This window comes from Oncorhynchus masou, unplaced genomic scaffold (assembly GCF_036934945.1).
Source record: "Oncorhynchus masou masou isolate Uvic2021 unplaced genomic scaffold, UVic_Omas_1.1 unplaced_scaffold_1831, whole genome shotgun sequence".
Lineage (NCBI taxonomy): Eukaryota > Metazoa > Chordata > Actinopteri > Salmoniformes > Salmonidae > Oncorhynchus > Oncorhynchus masou.
In genome coordinates this window covers 85,315-106,045 of record NW_027008344.1, presented here as the reverse complement: position 1 = coordinate 106,045, position 20,731 = coordinate 85,315, and the positions used below count along the sequence as shown (strand labels likewise).

Genomic DNA, 20,731 nt, shown 5'->3' with positions numbered 1-20,731 from the left:
ATGTCATCAGCTGATATCTCAAAGTGTTGTACAGAAACCCAGCCTAAACCCCAAACAGCAAGCAATTCAGGTGTAGAAGCACGGTGGCTAGGGAAAACTCCCTAGAAAGGCCAAAACCTAAGAAGAAACCTAGAGAGGAACCAGGCTATGAGTGGATTGCTTCAGTCCTACTCAGACGGAAGCAATTATCCCCGAGGGCATCCTGCGAAATGCACTGTTTCTCATTCAAGACCAATGGACTGACTTCACAATGCATCCTGACCTGGATCAGAGAAAGAATGGAAACAACTCTAATAGACTTTACCTTCCGGGACTGAGGACAGAGGACTGTGCGAGAGAGAGAAGTGGGACTCACTCCTTTGGCTGTGAGCTATTTTTGGCCTGTTGGCCTCATATCACTACTGTCAAGAGAAGAGGACAATGGACCTTTTCTTTCTCCATCACATCCTCGAGGAATCCACTTGGTCAGGCAACATCGGCATTCAAGTACATGACCTATTGCTGTCAGGACCAAGTTACGAACTCGGGTCTCCAGTGTGAGAAAAGTCACTTAGTAAACTCACTTAGTAAGGAGATGAGGCAGACACAGCAGTATTAGAGACGGTTTAATAAAGAAAGAAGGAAAAGATTGTCAGGCAAAAATATAAATCCACAACGTCAAAAGTAATTCCAAGAGAAAAAAAATGTATATCCTCCAAGACACAAGGAAAATCCACAAAGTGGTAAGAACAGCAGGGAACAAAACAAACCTCAAAAGAATAAGAAAAAAATAAACAAGAAAAAAATCTAGAGAAACAAAAGTTCATAGCATGGCTGGGTGCTAACATACAAACACAGAGCAAAGAACTGAGGAACACTAAGGGTTTAAATACATTCAAGGGAAATGAGGCACAGGTGCAACTAATAACTAGAACAAGGGAAAAACAAAAGGGTCAAAAAAGTGACCAAATGGGGGCATCTAGTGACCAAAACCTGAACAATCCTGGCCAAATTCTGACAATTGCATTCTTAAATTCCTCTGAAACTGGCGTTGTGTGTGACATATTGGAAGGTATTGAGTAATTATAAGACGGCTGGTCGACTTTACGAGCCCATGATCAATACCGTCCCGGCATTGTCCACATTCGGATGCTAACTGATTGCCTAGTTCATTGTCTATTCCTGGTTGGTGAAGCTCTCTATAAGGTCACGGTTGTGAAAGAATGTGTTGGTGAACCCCTTTCACATTGTCTCTTTCAATTACTAAGATCAAGTCATTCTCAAAAATCCTGTGAATATTCTGTTGTACTGCCTGACTTGAGTATGGAAGTTCATTCATATCGACCTGTGGAGATTCTCACCTCAATAACTGTGTTGTATCTCCTTATACCCTGCTTTTATATTGTATCTTTAACTACCTCATTTTCCAACTGATTTAGTCTAGTAAATAAAACCTTAAATGAATTATTTGTGGCATTGTTTTACTTTACGAGCTACTGGGTTCTTGAGGTTCCAGACACTCGACAACTGTTCAGAATGAGAACATGGTAGAAATGATTATATTGTTGATATGATTAACACTAACGATTAATGATAACTACTGATAGAGTTCATTCAAAAGTCTCTCTATAGGCAACCCATAATGGTGCCCCTTTCAGATTCATCTGAACAGTATAACCAGATGAATCAAATATTCCAGTAATTAATCACACTGAATGGTAATACACCCAAGGACTATGCTATAGCAAGACCAGAACTACACACTGAATGGTAATCCCCAAGGACTATGCTATAGCAAGACCAGAACTACACACTGAATGGTAATCCCCGAGGACTATACTATAACAAGACCAGAACTACACACTGAATGGTAATCCCCAAGGAATATACCATAGCAAGACCAGAACTACACACTGAATGGTAATCCCCAAGGAATATACCATAGCAAGACCAGAACTACACACTGAATGGTAATCCCCGAGGACTATACTATAACAAGACCAGAACTACACACTGAATGGTAATCCCCAAGGACTATGCTATAGCAAGACCAGAACTACACACTGAATGGTAATCCCCATAGCAAGGACTATACTATAACAAGACCAGAACTACACACTGAATGGTAATCCCCGAGGACTATGCTATAGCAAGACCAGAACTACACACTGAATGGTAATCCCCAAGGACTATACCATAGCAAGACCAGAACTACACTGAATGGTAATCCCAAAGGACTATGCTATAGCAAGACCAGAACTACACACTGAATGGTAATCCCAAAGGACTATGCTATAGCAAGACCAGAACTACACACTGAATGGTAATCCCAAAGGACTATGCTATAGCAAGACCAGAACTACACACTGAATGGTAATCCCCAAGGACTATGCTATAACAAGAACATAACAAGAACAAAGGATATAATTTAGTTTAATGTTGACTTTTCAGCACAAAAATGACAATGTGTCAATCAATGTAAGCTTTAATGGCTTTTCTGTCATACCTCATCCATACAACCTTGTAAAACTATCAAACGTATCTATTCCTTTCAGCTATCAGTGGCATGAAGGAAATAAATGGAGGCCTGTCATGAAAACAACAATGGGCTAGTGATTTGATCACTATCTTCCATCTGCTGTCTCTGGGATGTCTGGTTTGTTCTTGGTAGCCTCATCCATCAGGTGAACTTGCTTGGCAATAGTGTTTAAGTCGTCTTGTTTAAACTCATTATCCTTCTTGCAGCAGCGGTTCCTCAAACATTTGTAAATAGCCGTAAGAGGTACAGAAAGACCGGGATTCCTGCCAGGATGAAGATTATAGCAAAGATCCAGGTTGGATATTCCTTCTCCTCCAATGTAGGGAAGTTTTCCTGTGAAGAAACAGTAATAACCTTGTTAAGTGTGTTTATAGGCTACTGATGCCAATGTCTAGTGAGATCCTTTCAAACACCCAATAGAGAACATGTGCATGCATGTTGATTTACTATTATGCAAGGGGAAATCTCCTCATTTCATAACTAATTTGGCCACTGACAACAAAGTGAAACGTTACCGATTCAGGATTCCAGGCTTTGTACATGGGTGTTTCTTGGACTTTAGTGATAAAGTAGAACACAAAGATGACAAACATGATGGCGGGGCTGACAAATCTCCATGTGATCTGCCAGAAGAGGTTGGGCTTGTGGCCGATCATGAACTCAATATCATCGTTGAACCTGTTCGAATAATTTACATAGTCAACATTCATTAGTGCCCAGACTAATGAATCTACGGTGAATGTAAGGACCATGTTAATCAACAGAATTTTGTTTCAATACTAACCTGTCAATGCCATAGAGTAACGTAACCCCCAACATCTCACTGAATGAATGTATTACTCACCTATCAATACCATAGATGTACACAACCCCGACCATCTCACAGAATGAATATGATTCTCACCTATCAATACCATAGAGGTACACAACCCCGCCCATCTCACAGAATGAATATGATTCTCACCTATCAATACCATAGAGGTACACAACCCCGCCCATCTCACAGAATGAATATGATTCTCACCTATCAATACCATAGAGGTACACAACCCCGACCATCTCACAGAATGAATTTGATTCTCACCTATCAATACCATAGAGGTACACAACCCCGACCATCTCACAGAATGAATATGATTCTCACCTATCAATACCATAGAGGTACACAACCCCGCCCATCTCACAGAATGAATATGATTCTCACCTATCAATACCATAGAGGTACACAACCCCGACCATCTCACAGAATGAATTTGATTCTCACCTATCAATACCATAGAGGTACACAACTCCGACCATCTCACAGAATGCAATGATCAGCAGAGGAATGGACCCGCCATAGCTGTCAAAGAGGGACAGCCAGTAGTTCCCTGAGCCTTGAACAAATATTAATCCAACAAGGCAGCAGAGGACACATGTTATCCCTGTAACAGAAGAAGAAGATATTTAACAAAGGGATCTCCATCCTTCAAAATGGTGTAAGGGACATATGTCTTTGTCTCATCTCACCAGCGATGGCTTCTTTGGGCCAACTCTTGGGGAAAACCCCCAGGTCCTGAAGTGGTACCAGAACTCCTTCAATATTGCCAAACATGGAGGACAGGCCGAGACAGAAGAGCATGATGAAGAACAAGACTGACCAAACAGGAGATACAGGCATCTTAGTGATGGCCTCTGTGAACACGATAAAGGCCAGACCAGTTCCTTCAACCCCCTGCACCAAGACAAGGAGAGAATGAATCAGAAGCCTAGCACCAAATCTTATACAAATGCATTTGAAGTCAAAAGTTTACATACACATTAGCCAAATACATTTAAACTAATTTTTCCACAATTCCTGACATTTAATCCTAGTAAAAATTCCCTGTTTTAGGTCAGTTAGGATTACCACTTCATTTTAAGAATGTGAAATGTCAGAATAATAGTAGAGAGAATGATTTATTTCAGTTTTTATTTCTTTCATCACATTCCCAGTGGTTCAGAAGTTTACATACACTCAATTAGTATTTGGTCGCATTGCCTTATAAAGGTTTAACTTGGATCAAACATTTCAGGTAGCCTTCCAGAAGCTTCCCACAATAAGTTGGGTGAATTTGGCCCATTCCTCCTGACAAAGCTGGTGTAACTGAGTCAGGCCTCCTTGCTCGCACACGCTTTTTCAGTTCTGCCCACAAATTTTCTATAGGATTGAGGTCAGGGCTTTGTGATGGCCACTCCAATACCTTGACTTTGTTGTCCTTAAGCCATTTTGCCACAACTTTGGGAGTATGCTTGGGGTCATTGTCCATTTGGAAGACCCATTTGTGACCAAGCTTTAACTTCCTGACTGTTGTCTTGAGATGTTGCTTCAACATATCCATATAATTTCCCCATCCTCATGATGCCATCTATTTTGTGAAATGTACCAGTCCCTCCTGCAGCAAAGCACCTCCACAACATGATGCTGCCACCCTGTCTGCTTCACGGTTGGGATGATGTTCTTTGGCTTGCAAGTCTTCCCCTTTTTCTTCCAAAGATAACGATGGTCATTATGGCCAAATAGTTCTATTTTTGTTTCATCAGACCAGAGGACATTTCTCCAAAAAGTACGATCGTTGTCCCCATGTGTAGTTACAAACAGTAGTCTGGCTTTTTTATGGCGGTTTTGGAGCAGTGACTTCTTCCTTGCTGAGCGGACTTTCAGGTTATGTTGATATAGGACTTGTTTTACTGTGGATATAGATACTTTGTACCGGTTTCCTCCAGTATCTTCACAAGGTTTTTTGCTGTTGTTCTGGGTTTGATTTGCACTTTTCGCACCAAAGTATGTTCATCTCTAGGAGACAGAATGCGTCTCCTTGCTGAGCGGTATGACAGCTGCGTGGTCCCATGGTGTTTATACTTACGTCCTATTGTTTGTACAGATGAACGTGGAGCATTTGCAAATTTCTCCCAAGGATAATCTTCTCAGACTCTGATGAAGGTCTACATCGCATTCTGCATGTCTGGCAGACATATCAGTGTTTGATTTAATCATGACCTCAAGCTGAACCTCGGCAAGACGCAGCTGAGCTCTTCCTCCCGGGGAAGGACTGCCCGTTCCATGATCATCCATCACGGTTGACAACTCCATTGTGTCCTCCTCCCAAATTAAGAATTAGCGTGATCCTGGACAACACCCTTCGTTCTCAACCAACATCATGGCGGTGATTTTCCTGAAGGTTCATGCTCTTTAACAGGCATAGACCCTGCCTCACACAGGAAGCGGCGCAGGTCCTAATCCAGGCACTTGTCATCTGTCTGGATTACAGTGAATTATTGGCTGAAATAATGCCTGTGCCATTAAAACAACTCATGGAAAAATTACGTCTGGTGTTCATCCCAGTTCTCTCACGTCAGATGCTCCTCCGCTCTCTCCACTGGCTTCAAAGTTACAGTTTGCATCCGCTAACAAGACCATGGTTTGCCTACGGGCTGTGAAAACGAATTTTAATGATCTCCAGGCTCTGAAGGCCCTACAAAGCAAGGGCACTGCGTTCATCCACTGGCCTGCTCGCCTCCCTACCATTGAGGAAGTACAGTTCAGGCTCAGCCCAGTCAAAACTGAATGAATGCTCTGGCCCCCAATGGTGGAACAAACTCCCTCACGACGCCAGGACAGCGGAGTCAATCACCACCTTCCGGAGACACCTGAAACCCCACCTCTTCAAGGAATTCCATTAGGATAGGAAGAATCCTTCTCACCATATGATTTAGATGCACTATTGTAAAGTGGCTGTTCCACTGGATGTCAAAGGTGAATTCACCAATTTGTGTCGCTCTGGATATTTCTGCTAAAACTTAAATGTAAATGTAAATACTGTCATATCTAATATGAAGAACTGAATACAACCATAAGAACCATTCAACCTGTCGGATCTAATATGAAGAACTGAATACAACCATAAGAACCATTCATACTGTCAGATCAATGATGAAGAACTGAATACAACCATAAAACCTTCTCACCCCCCTTAAATGATTTAGATGCACTACTGTAAAGTGGCTGTTCCACTGGATGTCAGAAGTGAATTCACATTTAAAGTCGCAATCTGGAATGGCTGTTCTAAATGACTTAAATGTAAATGTAAATGTAATGAACCAGACTTGTGAAGGTCTACATTTTTTTCTGAGGTCTTGGCTGATTTCTTTTGATTTAATCATGATGAAGAAAGCACTGAGTTTCAGGTATAAATACATCCACAGAATCCAATTGACTCAAATTATGAATTAGCCTATCAGAACTTCAAAGCCATGACATAAACTAGAATTTTCCATGCTGTTTAAAGGCATAGTGTATTAAACTTCTGACCCACTGGAATTGTGATACAGTGAATTATAGTGAAATAATCTGTCTGTAAACAATTGTTGGAAAAATTACTTGTGTCATGCATAATGTAGATGTCCTCAACTTGCCAAAACTACAGTTTGTTAACAAGAAATTTTTGGAGTGGTTGAAAACGAATTTTAATGATCCCAATCTAAGTGTATATAAACTTCCGACTTCAACTGTATTGGTAACATTTTACATTCAGGTACCATTTCATAAAAATGAATGAATCACCTCACTAAGGAAAGAATTCAAATCACAGGTTTTCAAGTTGAGCCCCTGAATGACCTCTGGATATGTTCCATTGAGACTATGAAGAACCTGATCATAGTTGTTCTCAGTGATGTTTCCTTCTGGGATATCAAATGTATTCAGCAGTGTCAGGATATTTCCAGCGAAAACATTTATTTAGAGGGTAGTTCATATCTTCATGCAACAACTCTAGTTTAATTCTAGTATAGGTACATCAGAAATACAGTCATCAAACTTCTCTGTGGCTCGGAAGCCAATGATGGTGTAAATGACTGTTGCAGCGTCAGACAGCAGTGGCTCCGTTCACGATAGAGATGATGACTGCATCCTGTTCACAGTTATTGCTGGAAAGATAGAACACATTAAAGGAGCAATCTGGAATGGCTGTTCACAGTTATTACTGGAGAAATAGACCACATTAAAGGAGCAATCTGGAATTTGTAAATCCATTTTTTATTCTTGAAGAATAACATTTATAAATACCCTTCAGAATCCAGCAATGAGGTTTGAATCTAGTGCAACTGTCATATCCCATCAGAAACCAGCCATAAGGTTTGAATCTAGTTCAACTGTCGTACCCCATCAGAATCCAGCCATAAGAATTTAATCTAGTTCAACTGTCATACCCCATCAGAAACCAGCCATAATGGCTGAATCTAGTTCAACTGTCATACCCCATCAGAAACCAACCATAATGGCTGAATCTAGTTCAACTGTCATACCCCATCAGAAACCAGCCATAATGGCTGAATCTAGTTCAACTGTCATACCCCATCAGAAAACAACCATAATGGCTGAATCTAGTTCAACTGTCATATCCCATCAGAAAACAACCATAATGGCTGAATCTAGTTCAACTGTCATATCCCATCAGAAACCAGCCATAATGGTTGAATCTAGTTCAACTGTCATACCCCATCAGAAAACAACCATAATGGCTGAATCTAGTTCAACTGTCATATCCCATCAGAAAACAACCATAATGGCTGAATCTAGTTCAACTGTCATACCCCATCAGAAACCAGCCATAAGGGCTGAATCTAGTTCAACTGTCATATCCCATCAGAAACCAGCCATAAGGGCTGAATCTAGTTCAACTGTCATACCCCATCAGAAACCAGCCATAAGTGTTGAATCTAGTTCAACTGTCATATCCCATCAGAAACCAGCCATAAGGGCTGAATCTAGTTCAACTGTCATATCCCATCAGAATCCAACCATAATGGTTGAATCTAGTTCAACTGTCATATCCCATCAGAAACCAGCCATAAGGGTTGAATCTAGTTCAACTGTCATATCCCATCAGAATCCAACCATAAGGGTTGAATCTAGTTCAACTGTCATATCCCATCAGAAACCAGCCATAAGGGCTGAATCTAGTTCAACTGTCATATCCCATCAGAATCCAACCATAATGGTTGAATCTAGTTCAACTGTCATACCCCATCAGAAACCAGCCATAAGGGCTTGAATCTAGTTCAACTGTCGTACCACATCAGAAACCAGCCATAAGGGCTGAATCTAGTTCAACTGTCATATCCCATCAGAAACCAGCCATAAGGGCTGAATCTAGTTCAACTGTCATATCCCATCAGAATCCAACCATAATGGTTGAATCTAGTTCAACTGTCATATCCCATCAGAAACCAGCCATAATGGTTGAATCTAGTTCAACTGTCATATCCCATCAGAAACCAGCCATAAGGGCTGAATCTAGTTCAACTGTCATATCCCATCAGAAACCAGCCATAAGGGCTGAATCTAGTTCAACTGTCATATCCCATCAGAAACCAGCCATAATGGTTGAATCTAGTTCAACTGTCATATCCCATCAGAAACCAGCCATAATGGTTGAATCTAGTTCAACTGTCATATCCCATCAGAAACCAGCAATAATGGCTGAATCTAGTTCAACTCTCATATCCCATCAGAAACCAGCCATAATGGTTGAATCTAGTTCAACTGTCATATCCCATCAGAAACCAGCCATAATGGTTGAATCTAGTTCAACTGTCATATCCCATCAGAAACCAGCCATAATGGTTGAATCTAGTTCAACTGTCATATCCCATCAGAAACCAGCCATAAGGGCTGAATCTAGTTCAACTGTCATATCCCATCAGAAACCAGCCATAAGGGCTGAATCTAGTTCAACTGTCATATCCCATCAGAAACCAGCCATAAGGGCTGAATCTAGTTCAACTGTCGTACCCCATCAGAATCCAACCATAAGGGCTGAATCTAGTTCAACTGTCATATCCCATCAGAAACCAGCCATAATGGTTGAATCTAGTTCAACTGTCATATCCCATCAGAAACCAGCCATAAGGGCTGAATCTAAACTAGATATATTGCACCATCACTTTAACTTTTGTATAAATCATGGCTAAAAATATTTTACGATGAATATTAAGCTTGCACACTTTGAGGTAGGTAGGACTGGGTCCTAAGTTTGCAGTGGTTATGTACAAGATATGATACGTTTTGAATTGATTTAATGTCTCAACTGCAGTGGTGGGCCGTCAGGGCCAGCAAGGCCTTCTCTGCTGGCCTAAACATCATCAGAATATATATATATTTTTAAATATATTAAATATGTATTAAATTATTCCCCAGAGTAAGAGTTACACTCTTCATTTCATAGCGTTCCTCTTGGTTGCACTGCTTCCAGCCCCGGGTTGAGATTTGGAGGGCTGGTCTTTATGTTAGACATTTTATCCAATCATATTCAGCCATCATGTGTTGCCAGGGGTCTACAATCTGCCCTCAGGCATTCAGAATCAACAGTGCGGGCGCTTGTATCTGTGAATGGAAATTAAAATTTAGTGTCAACCAATCAGCTTTAGAGTTGGCTATTGTACGCCTGCTGGCTGGCTCCAGTGTTACACAGGAGCCAGCTAGCAGGCGTAGTGCCTGCACGTCTTTTGATTGGATTACCAATATTGAGAGGCAGGTCCTATATGGGCAGGTCTCAGAACTAGGAAACTGAAATTGATCAACGAATTACTACTAAGCTGTTTTTTCAACCCACAATGGCGGAAGGAGAAGATATCGATTTGGTCGAGGATATAATAATAAGGCCATTCTCAAGACAAACTTTTCAAGAAAAGTTAGACATTGTCAGGAGAGGTAGACGCCGACGCTACAAAGCCGACGCTACAATGACAGGCTCCGAGAAGCACTGCAAACTGTACTGCTGGGAATGCCTATTATTTGCAAGTGATCGATTTGGTGTTTGGAGCCACACTGGCTTTGCAAACCTGAGTTGTCTAACCAAGGCAGCAACGAGACACCAAAGTACGGCTGGGCACTTACAAACAATGGTACTTTTGAAAACTTTTGGGGACACCCGAGTGGATCTACAGCTCAACGAACAAGCGCGCAGGGCAACGAAGCTGCACAATGAAAAGGTATTGTACTCTTCCCCTGCAATTCTATGAATAAAAATGTAAATTTCAAGGTGAGGCAATGCCTGGTTATACTGCGTTTCTGTCTAAATGTATAGTAGAGCCATGGCATCATAATGATGGTAATAAGAGGTGGATTAATTCGGGTGGGACTGTGTCGGACTTCACTGAAGGCCCAGGCCCCAGAACCACGGCACACTACTGCTCAACTGGGTTGTGAACAGCAAGTAATTTAGTAGTTATTAGCAAGCAGTATGGACTTACTGCACTGAGTTGTAGCTGGAGAAAGACAGCAGACCTCCAAAGGCCAAAGAGAATGAATAGAAAACCTGGGCACCCGCATCAAGCCAAGTCGTTGGGTTCATTAGTTCATTCATCTGGAGAAACACACACCCATAGAGAAGTTGTTAGGCATGTCGTTTTGATTCTATCATACTACCTCATATATTAACGCTAGCTAAAAGGCCTTAGATGCAGTCTTTGTGGATCTGGATCTGTGGCTGAACTTGGAATATCAAATACTTTGAAGAAATACTTTTGTTCGATGATAGTAATGTAAGCTACTCACATCTGGGGTGAAGAGGAACTTCACTCCATTCAAAGAGCCTTTCAAGGTCAAGCCTCTGATCAGGAAGATGGTCAGCACCACATAAGGTAATGTTGAGGTGATATACACAGCCTAATGGGAGGAGATCACAGGGTAATGTTGAGGTGATATACACAGCCTAATGGGAGGAGACCACAGGGTAATGTTGAGGTGATATACACAGCCTAATGGGAGGAGATCACAGGGTAATGTTGAGGTGATATACACAGCCTAATGGGAGGAGACCACAGGGTAATGTTGAGGTGATATGCACAGCCTAATTGGAGGAGACCACAGGGTAATATTGAGGTGATATACACAGCCTAATGGGAGGAGATCACAGGGTAATGTTGAGGTGATATACACAGCCTAATGGGAGGAGACCACAGGGTAATGTTGAGGTGATATACACAGGCTAATGGGAGGACACCACAGGGTAATGTTAAGGTGATATACACAGCCTAATGGGAGGAAACCACAGGGTAATATTGAGGTGATATACACAGCCTAATGGGAGGAGACCACAGGGTAATGTTGAGGTGATATACACAGGCTAATGGGAGGACACCACAGGGTAATGTTAAGGTGATATACACAGCCTAATGGGAGGAGACCACAGGGTAATGTTGAGGTGATATACACAGGCTAATGGGAGGACACCACAGGGTAATGTTGAGGTGATATACACAGGCTAATGGGAGGAGACCACAGGGTAATGTTGAGGTGATATACACAGCCTAATGGGAGGAGACCACAGGGTAATGTTGAGGTGATATACACAGCCTAATGGGAGGAGACCACAGGGTAATGTTGAGGTGATATGCACAGCCTAATGGGAGGAGACCACAGGGTAATGTTGAGGTGATATACACAGCCTAATGGGAGGAGACCACAGGGTAATGTTGAGGTGATATACACAGCCTAATGGGAGGAGAGAGGAATGCTTTTATGAAGTTGGACAGTTACTGTTTTGTGTGCTATTATTGCAAATATACTAAAATGGACTCAAAATAGTGACATACGATCGGTCAAAGTTTAAGAACACCTACTCATTCAAGGGGTCTTTACATTGTAGAATAATAGTGAAGACATCAAAACTATGAAATAACACATATGGAATCATGTAGTAACCAAAAAATTGTTAAACAAATCTAAATATATTTTATATTTGAGATTCTTCAAATAGCCAATCGTTGCCTTGATGACAGCTTTGCACACTCTTGGCAGAAATAGAATGAATAGACAACACACAATGACCCATACCCAATTTATCTGACAGTCATATATTTGATCTACACAATACATTTCTATCTAAACATTTTGTAAATGTACATTCTCCTGTATGTCCTTTGCCCCAGGTGCACAAAATCAAGTCAAACCAATTAACCAATGATATTTTGTACAGATAAGAATAAATAGGTGGTGATGCTCAACCACTGAATGATTCTTTCAACATGTCACTTAAAAGGTCGAAAGCTGCAATTAATTTAATGATGCCTGAAAATACTGCAGAGTAATTCCAAGCCATTTGCAAACATTGCTAACAGCTAACAGCTAACAGCAACATTTAGTTTCCTTTCGACACTTAATGGACGTATTTTGTTACTGTTCGCTTTCTCAGTAACACTTAACATGAAACTGTTCTTGTACCTGTGTAATAAACTATCATTACTTTTGGAACAACATTTTATTAGCTTATTGTTACACAATACTTTGTCAATTGCATTTTAATGGCATAGCAATGACCTGAGTGTTGTAACTACTGTACACCAGAGGAATAGTGACTGTTCCTTATTCCACTTATGTCATAACTCCATTATTATTCAATTATAAATCAACTCAAATTTAACAACAATGTTCTTGTTGTAATAATGACAAAGTTACTACACAAGTATAAAAACTTAATGTCATGTGTTACTGTATTACCTTATGTCTCACTCATTATGAAAATATGTTTGTTAGTTTAAAGCTTCAAATATGGTCTAGTCTAATGTTGAGGTGATTCCTTGTCCCTCGTGTATTTCATTCTAGGTTATAGGCTAAATTAAGACTCATATCTAAGAGTCCTACAAACCACTTGCTTATAATAAAAAATGTTGACTAATTCAACTAACTGTTATAATTTTTGGATTCTTCATCAAATATTTGACAGCCATATATTCAAATACCTTCAAATATTATTTGGTTTCTGAAAGGTATTCAAAATACTAAATGGGTTTGTCTTTTAGCTGAAACTCTATATAAACTATATTTGTCTACCTCGAGTGTTTGAAAAGTTGGTATTTTCCAATAAACTACAAACTACAACAATTGTATGTCCAGGATTGCACCATGGTGACATACACTGTATATACAATATATAATACCATATTTAATATATATATATATAAAATACAACTGTCTACACTGTCAAAGTGGTGTTAGAAAGGTCAGAAAGGTCAACAAAGGTCAACAAAGGTCAACAATCCGGTTCCGGTTGGAGCGAGCGGCCGCATCTACACTTCGGTCCGCAGGTAGTATAACTTTTTATAACTTTTCATTACATTTCGTTATAGTACAACGGTTTGATTTGTCTAATCTTAGCAACTTCTTCTTAGCCAGCTACATAGCCGTCTTTGTATCAACGACAATTGCATAATTATCGTATTTTCGTCTAACGTATCTGCCCAGCAGCTAGCTAAGCAGCTAGCTAACATCCACTGTCCACTAGCACTGTAGAAACTATTACACTCAACTGAACGACTCGATTAGCGTAGTGTCAGCTAGCTACATAGTTGTCTTCGTATCCAAGATAATTGTGCAGTTTAGAGTGTGTAGACTTAGAGTGATTATCTTAATTTACCGAGGTTAGCTAGCCAGCTATTTGTCGTCCTTAACGTAGGAAATGCTGCTAGCTAGCTAGCCAACAGCTAGCCAACCTCTACCGAATTGAACTCCAACTACCCGGTCAACATTCCGTCGTTCCACAGGTAGTATCACATTTTCATTTCACTTCATTACAGTACAACGGTTTGATTTGTTTGATCGTAGCTAGCCAGCTACATAGCCGTCTTTGTATCTAAGACAATTGTGTAGTCTAGAGCGATTTTCTAGGTTAGCTGGCCAGCTATTGTCGTTCTTCTAACGTAGCTAGCCAGCTAGCCCCCGAATAGCAGCACTGTAGTAACTATTACAGTACAACGGTTTGTTTTGTTTGATCGTAGCTAGCTAGCTACATAGCCGTCTTTGTATCTAAGACAATTGTGTAGCCTAGAGCGATTTTCTAGGTTAGCTGGCCAGCTATTGTCGTTCTTCTAACGTAGCTAGCCAGCTAGCCCCCGAATAGCAGCACTGTAGTAACTATTACAGTACAACGGTTTGTTTTGTTTGATCGTAGCTAGCTAGCTACATAGCCGTCTTTGTATCTAAGACAATTGTGTAGCCTAGAGCGATTTTCTAGGTTAGCCAGCCAGCTATTGTCGTTCTTTTAAAGTAACGGAACGATCAACCTTGCTAGCTAGCCAGCTAGCCCCCGAATAGCAGCACTGTAGAAACTATTACACTCGACGGAACGACTTGATTAGTGTAGTGTCAACATCGCAGCCACTACCAACTAGCCTACTCCAGCAGTACTGTTTCATTTCAATCATTTTAGTCAATAAGATTCTTGCTACGTAAGCTTAACTTTCTGAACATTCGAGACGTGTAGTCCACTTGTCATTCCAATCTCCTTTGCATTAGCGTAGCCTCTTCTGTACCCTGTTAACTATGTGTCTATCTATCCCTGTTCTCTCCTCTCTGCACAGACCATACAAACGCTCCACACCGCGTGGCCGCGGCCACCCTAATCTGGTGGTCCCAGCGCGCACGACCCACGTGGAGTTCCTGGTCTCCGGTAGCCTCTGGAACTGCCGATCTGCGGCCAACAAGGCAGAGTTCATCTCAGCCTATGCCTCCCTCCAGTCCCTCGACTTCCTGGCACTGACGGAAACATGGATCACCACAGATAACACTGCTACTCCTACTGCTCTCTCTTCGTCCGCCCACGTGTTCTCGCACACCCCGAGAGCTTCTGGTCAGCGGGGTGGTGGCACCGGGATCCTCATCTCTCCCAAGTGGTCATTCTCTCTCTCCCCTTACCCATCTATCTATCGCCTCCTTTGAATTCCATGCTGTCACAGTTACCAGCCCTTTCAAGCTTAACATTCTTATCATTTATCGCCCTCCAGGTTCCCTCGGAGAGTTCATCAATGAGCTTGATGCCTTGATAAGCTCCTTTCCTGAGGACGGCTCACCTCTCACAGTCCTGGGCGACTTTAACCTCCCCACGTCTACCTTTGACTCATTCCTCTCTGCCTCCTTCTTTCCACTCCTCTCCTCTTTTGACCTCACCCTCTCACCTTCCCCCCTACTCACAAGGCAGGCAATACGCTCGACCTCATCTTTACTAGATGCTGTTCTTCCACTAACCTCACTGCAACTCCCCTCCAAGTCTCCGACCACTACCTTGTATCCTTTTCCCTCTCGCTCTCATCCAACACTTCCCACACTGCCCCTACTCGGATGGTATCGCGCCGTCCCAACCTTCGCTCTCTCTCCCCCGCTACTCTTTCCTCTTCCATCCTTTCATCTCTTCCCTCTGCTCATACCTTCTCCAACCTTTCTCCTGACTCTGCCTCCTCAACCCTCCTCTCTTCCCTTTCTGCATCCTTTGACTCTCTATGTCCCCTATCCTCCAGGCCGGCTCGGTCCTCCCCTCCCGCTCCGTGGCTCGATGACTCAAGCTCACAGAACAGAGCTCCGGGCAGCCGAGCGGAAATGGAGGAAAACTCGCCTCCCTGCGGACCTGGCATCCTTTCACTCCCTCCTCTCTACATTTTCCTCCTCTGTCTCTACTGCTAAAGCCACTTTCTACCACTCTAAATTCCAAGCATCTGCCTCTAACCCTAGGAAGCTCTTTGCCACCTTCTCCTCCCTCCTGAATCCTCCTCCCCCCCCCCCTCCTCCCTCTCTGCAGATGACTTCGTCAACCATTTTGAAAAGAAGGTGACGACATCCGATCCTCGTTTGCTAAGTCAAACGACACCGCTGGTTCTGCTCACACTGCCCTACCCTGTGCTCTGACCTCTTTCTCCCCTCTCTCTCCAGATGAAATCTCGCTTCTTTGACGGCCGGCCGCCCAACAACCTGCCCGCTCGACCCTATCCCCTCCTCTCTCCTCCAGACCATTTCCGGGGACCTTCTCCCTTACCTCACCTCGCTCATCAACTCATCCCTGACCGCTGGCTACGTCCCTTCCGTCTTCAAGAGAGCGAGAGTTGCACCCCTTCTGAAGAAACCTACACTCGATCCCTCCGATGTCAACAACTACAGACCAGTATCCCTTCTTTCTTTTCTCTCCAAAACTCTTGAACGTGCCGTCCTTGGCCAGCTCTCCCGCTATCTCTCTCAGAATGACCTTCTTGATCCAAATCAGTCAGGTTTCAAGACTAGCCATTCAACTGAGACTGCTCTTCTCTGCATCACGGAGGCGCTCCGCACTGCTAAAGCTAACTCTCTCTCCTCTGCTCTCATCCTTCTAGACCTATCGGCTGCCTTCGATACTGTGAACCATCAGATCCTGCTCTCCACCCTCTCCGAGTTGGGCATCTCCGGCGCGGCCCACGCTTGGATTGCGTCCTACCTGACAGGTCGCTCCTACCAGGTGGCGTGGCGAGAATCTGTCTCCTCGCCACGCGCTCTCACCACTGGTGTCCCCCAGGGCTCTGTTCTAGGCCCTCTCCTATTCTCGCTATACACCAAGTCACTTGGCTCTGTCATAACCTCACATGGTCTCTCCTATCATTGCTATGCAGACACACACAATTAATCTTCTCCTTTCCCCCTTCTGATGACCAGGTGGCATATCGCATCTCTGCATGTCTGGCAGACATATCAGTGTGGATGACGGATCACCACCTCAAGCTGAACCTCGGCAAGACGGAGCTGCTCTTCCTCCCGGGGAAGGACTGCCCGTTCCATGATCTCGCCATCACGGTTGACAACTCCATTGTGTCCTCCTCCCAGAGCGCTAAGAACCTTGGCGTGATCCTGGACAACAACCTGTCGTTCTCAACCAACATCATGGCGGTGGCCCGTTCCTGTAGGTTCATGCTCTACAACATCCGCAGAGTACGACCCTGCCTCACACAGGAAGCGGCGCAGGTCCTAATCCAGGCACTTGTCATCTCCCGTCTGGATTACTGCAACTCGCTGCTGGCTGGGCTCCCTGCCTGTGCCATTAAACCCCTACAACTCATCCAGAACGCCGCAGCCCGTCTGGTGTTCAACCTTCCCAAGTTCTCTCACGTCACCCCGCTCCTCCGCTCTCTCCACTGGCTTCCAGTTGAAGCTCGCATCCGCTACAAGACCATGGTGCTTGACGGAGCTGTGAGGGGAACGGCACCGCAGTACCTCCAGGCTCTGATCAGGCCCTACACCCAAGCAAGGGCACTGCGTTCATCCACCTCTGGCCTGCTCGCCTCCCTACCATTGAGGAAGTACAGTTCCCGCTCAGCCCAGTCAAAACTGTTCGCTGCTCTGGCCCCCAATGGTGGAACAAACTCCCTCACGACGCCAGGACAGCAGAGTCAATCACCACCTTCCGGAGACACCTGAAACCCCACCTCTTCAAGGAATACCTAGGATAGGATAAGTAATCCTTCTCACCCCCCCCCTTAATGATTTAGATGCACTATTGTAAAGTGGCTGTTCCACTGGATGTCAGAAGGTGAATTCACCAATTTGTAAGTCGCTCTGGATAAGAGCGTCTGCTAAATGACTTAAATGTAAATGTAAATGTAAACAAAGCTGTTATTAAAAACAGCTGGGTCATTTGAGTGCTATGGTAACATGCTTTATTGCATCAATATATAAACTGAACAAAAATATAAACTCAACATGTAAGGAGTTGGTCCCATGTTTCATGAGCTGAAATAAAAGATCACAGAAATGTTCCATATGCACAAAAAGCTTATTTCTGTCCAATTTTATGCACACATTTGTTTACATCCCTGTTAGTGAGCATTTCTCCTTTGCCAAGATAATCCATCCACCTGACAGGTGTGGCATATTAAGAGCTAATTAAATAGCATGGTCATTACACAGGCGCACCTTGTGCTGGGGACAATAAAAGGCCACTCTAAAATGTGCAGGTTTGTCACACAACGAAATGCCACAGATGTCTCAAGTTTTGAGGGAGCGTGCAATTGGCATGCTGACTGCAGGAATGTCCACCAAAGCAGTTGCCAGGGAGTTGAATGATAATTTCTCTACCATAAGCCTTTATGTCATTTTAGAGAATATGGCAGTATGCCCAATCGGCTTAACATACGTGTAATTGGCTGGCCCCTGCCCCATGCCCCTGCCCCCTGCCCCTGCCCAGTCATGTGAAATCCATAGATTAGGGCCTAAGGAATTTATTTCAATTAATTAATTTCCTTATATGAACTATAATTCAGTAAAATTGTTGAAAATGTTGCATGCTGCATTTATATTTTTGTTCAGTATAGTAAAACAAATCATTCTGTATTGTTTTGTATATGGCTATAATGTCATAAAAAGGAAACCTTGATTCAGCGCTTCAATAATCAAATGCCTATAAACATAACCTTGATAATTCTGACATTGACAGCTGCTGCTCCTTTAGTATTAGAAAGTGATTTGCTGTGCAGAGGTTATGCCGTACCTTCCCAGTAGTCTCAATGCCTCGACTTATGCAGATAAACAGCAACGCCCAGGCAGACACATGGCATAGGACCATCCACCACTGTAGCCCACCTGTGTTATCTATGTCTGGGGTGGTGTTCAGGGTCTCTCTGTACCAATAGTAATCCACTGGAGAGCTTCTTTCACACTCTGACACCAGGCCTGGGGAAAGTTTATTTCATTCATTCACATGGAAAAATACAATAGAATGAAGCGATTGAAGACAGACAGGTAAAGAAATAAGGGGTGTGTATAAAGTGAATCATGTTCCATCATGATAACTTAGCTATCTATGGATGCCTTACCTGTCATGTTGGCATTGACTGGACATTGGCTCCAAGGCAGCGTCTCTTGGAAGGAGTTAAAGAAGTACCACATCACCCAGGCCATGATGGTGTTGTAGTACAGGCTGACCAGAAAGGACACACACATGGATCCAATGCCTATGGAACACAACACAACACCGTGGCCCAATGAGATTTGGTCCTTTTTACCCATGTCTAAATTCCTATGGAGTGTTTTGCTTACCAATGCCAGTCAAGTATGGATGGATGGCAGACCAGACACCTACACTGCCTTTCCTTAGACGTTGACCAATAGCAAACTCCAGATGGAGCAGGGGAACACCTTCTAGAACCAGTAGGATCAGGAAAGGAATCATGAATGCACCTGAGAACAGAACAAGAAGCAGGGTGGAGGAGAGGTTTTCTGTTGCTGTTGTATGTACATAAAGAAACACAGAGTTGCAAAATTACAGTAACTTTCCCAAAATGTCCATATTTCCTGCTTATTCCCCTCTGTATTAAGGGAATCTTCAAACCGGATTTCTGGAAAACCCATGAATTTTAGGAAAGTTTCCGGTATTCTGCAACCCTACTCCTCAACAGCACATTCAACAATACCTACCTCCCCCATGGCTCTGGCAAAGGTATGGGAAGCGCCAGACGTTCCCCAGTCCCACACAGAAACCTACGATAGTCAGCATGTACTGGGCCTTGTTGTCCCATTTGGGTCTGTCCCCAGCCTCCTCATTCTCCAGCTTTTCCAGTTCCTCATAGGAAGGGATCCTTTCTTCCAGGCCTTGGTTGGATACCTGTAAACACCTCATGGTTCCTTCCACGCAGATGGACAGGCTCAATGCAAATGGAAAATATGACTACTTTCTATGGAGTCCGATGAATGTGTAATCCACTGTTCAAAGGAGGCTATTAATTAATAAGGGCAAACTGTTCCCGATTATAATCAATGTCTTGGATGGATGTGAGGCGCATTGCACACGCCTACAACCCCATTCCGTATGCCTCTTGCTAGTACACCATGGTAATCTACAGTCATTGGCCTCTGATAATGATCTCTATGACTCGTTTATGAGTGATATAAATTCCAATGAAGGTTCAACATTCAACATTGTTATTTGTATCCAATATACTGTCTTCTCTATAGAGTAAAACTAACTCCAATTAGATGGTGGTTGTGAGGGTGAGGATCATTATGTTATTGTTGTTTACTGTACCGAGTACTTTAGCTGTTTTATCTGAGTCATTCATGTGGATTCTCTGTATCCACAAAGTTTTGATTTGATCATCGCATAATAATTATTATAAACTGGGTGGTTCGAGCCCTGAATGCTGATTGGCTCAAAGCCGTGGTATATCAGAACATTGCTTTTTACCGCGATGCATGGTGCATAAGAACAACCCTTAGCCCGGGAATATTGGCCAAATACCACACCCCCTCGGGCCTTATTGCTTAAATATACCATCTACACACTTATCTCAAGAGGGCAGCCTCCCAACTCACCCATGTGGACTCTGTACAGCACATCCATGGTCAGACCAGTCACCACCATCTATTGACTCTCAGGCCTGACAGCAGTATCCATTCATATTGAAATG

General features: G+C 43.0%; 1 pseudogene; it reads right to left on the bottom strand.

Moving 5' to 3' along the window:
• Positions 1–2,396: 2,396 nt before the first annotated feature.
• On the bottom strand, positions 2,397–20,127 carry LOC135532350 (sodium-dependent neutral amino acid transporter B(0)AT1-like; annotated as a pseudogene).
• Between the last annotated feature and the right edge of the window lie 604 nt (positions 20,128–20,731).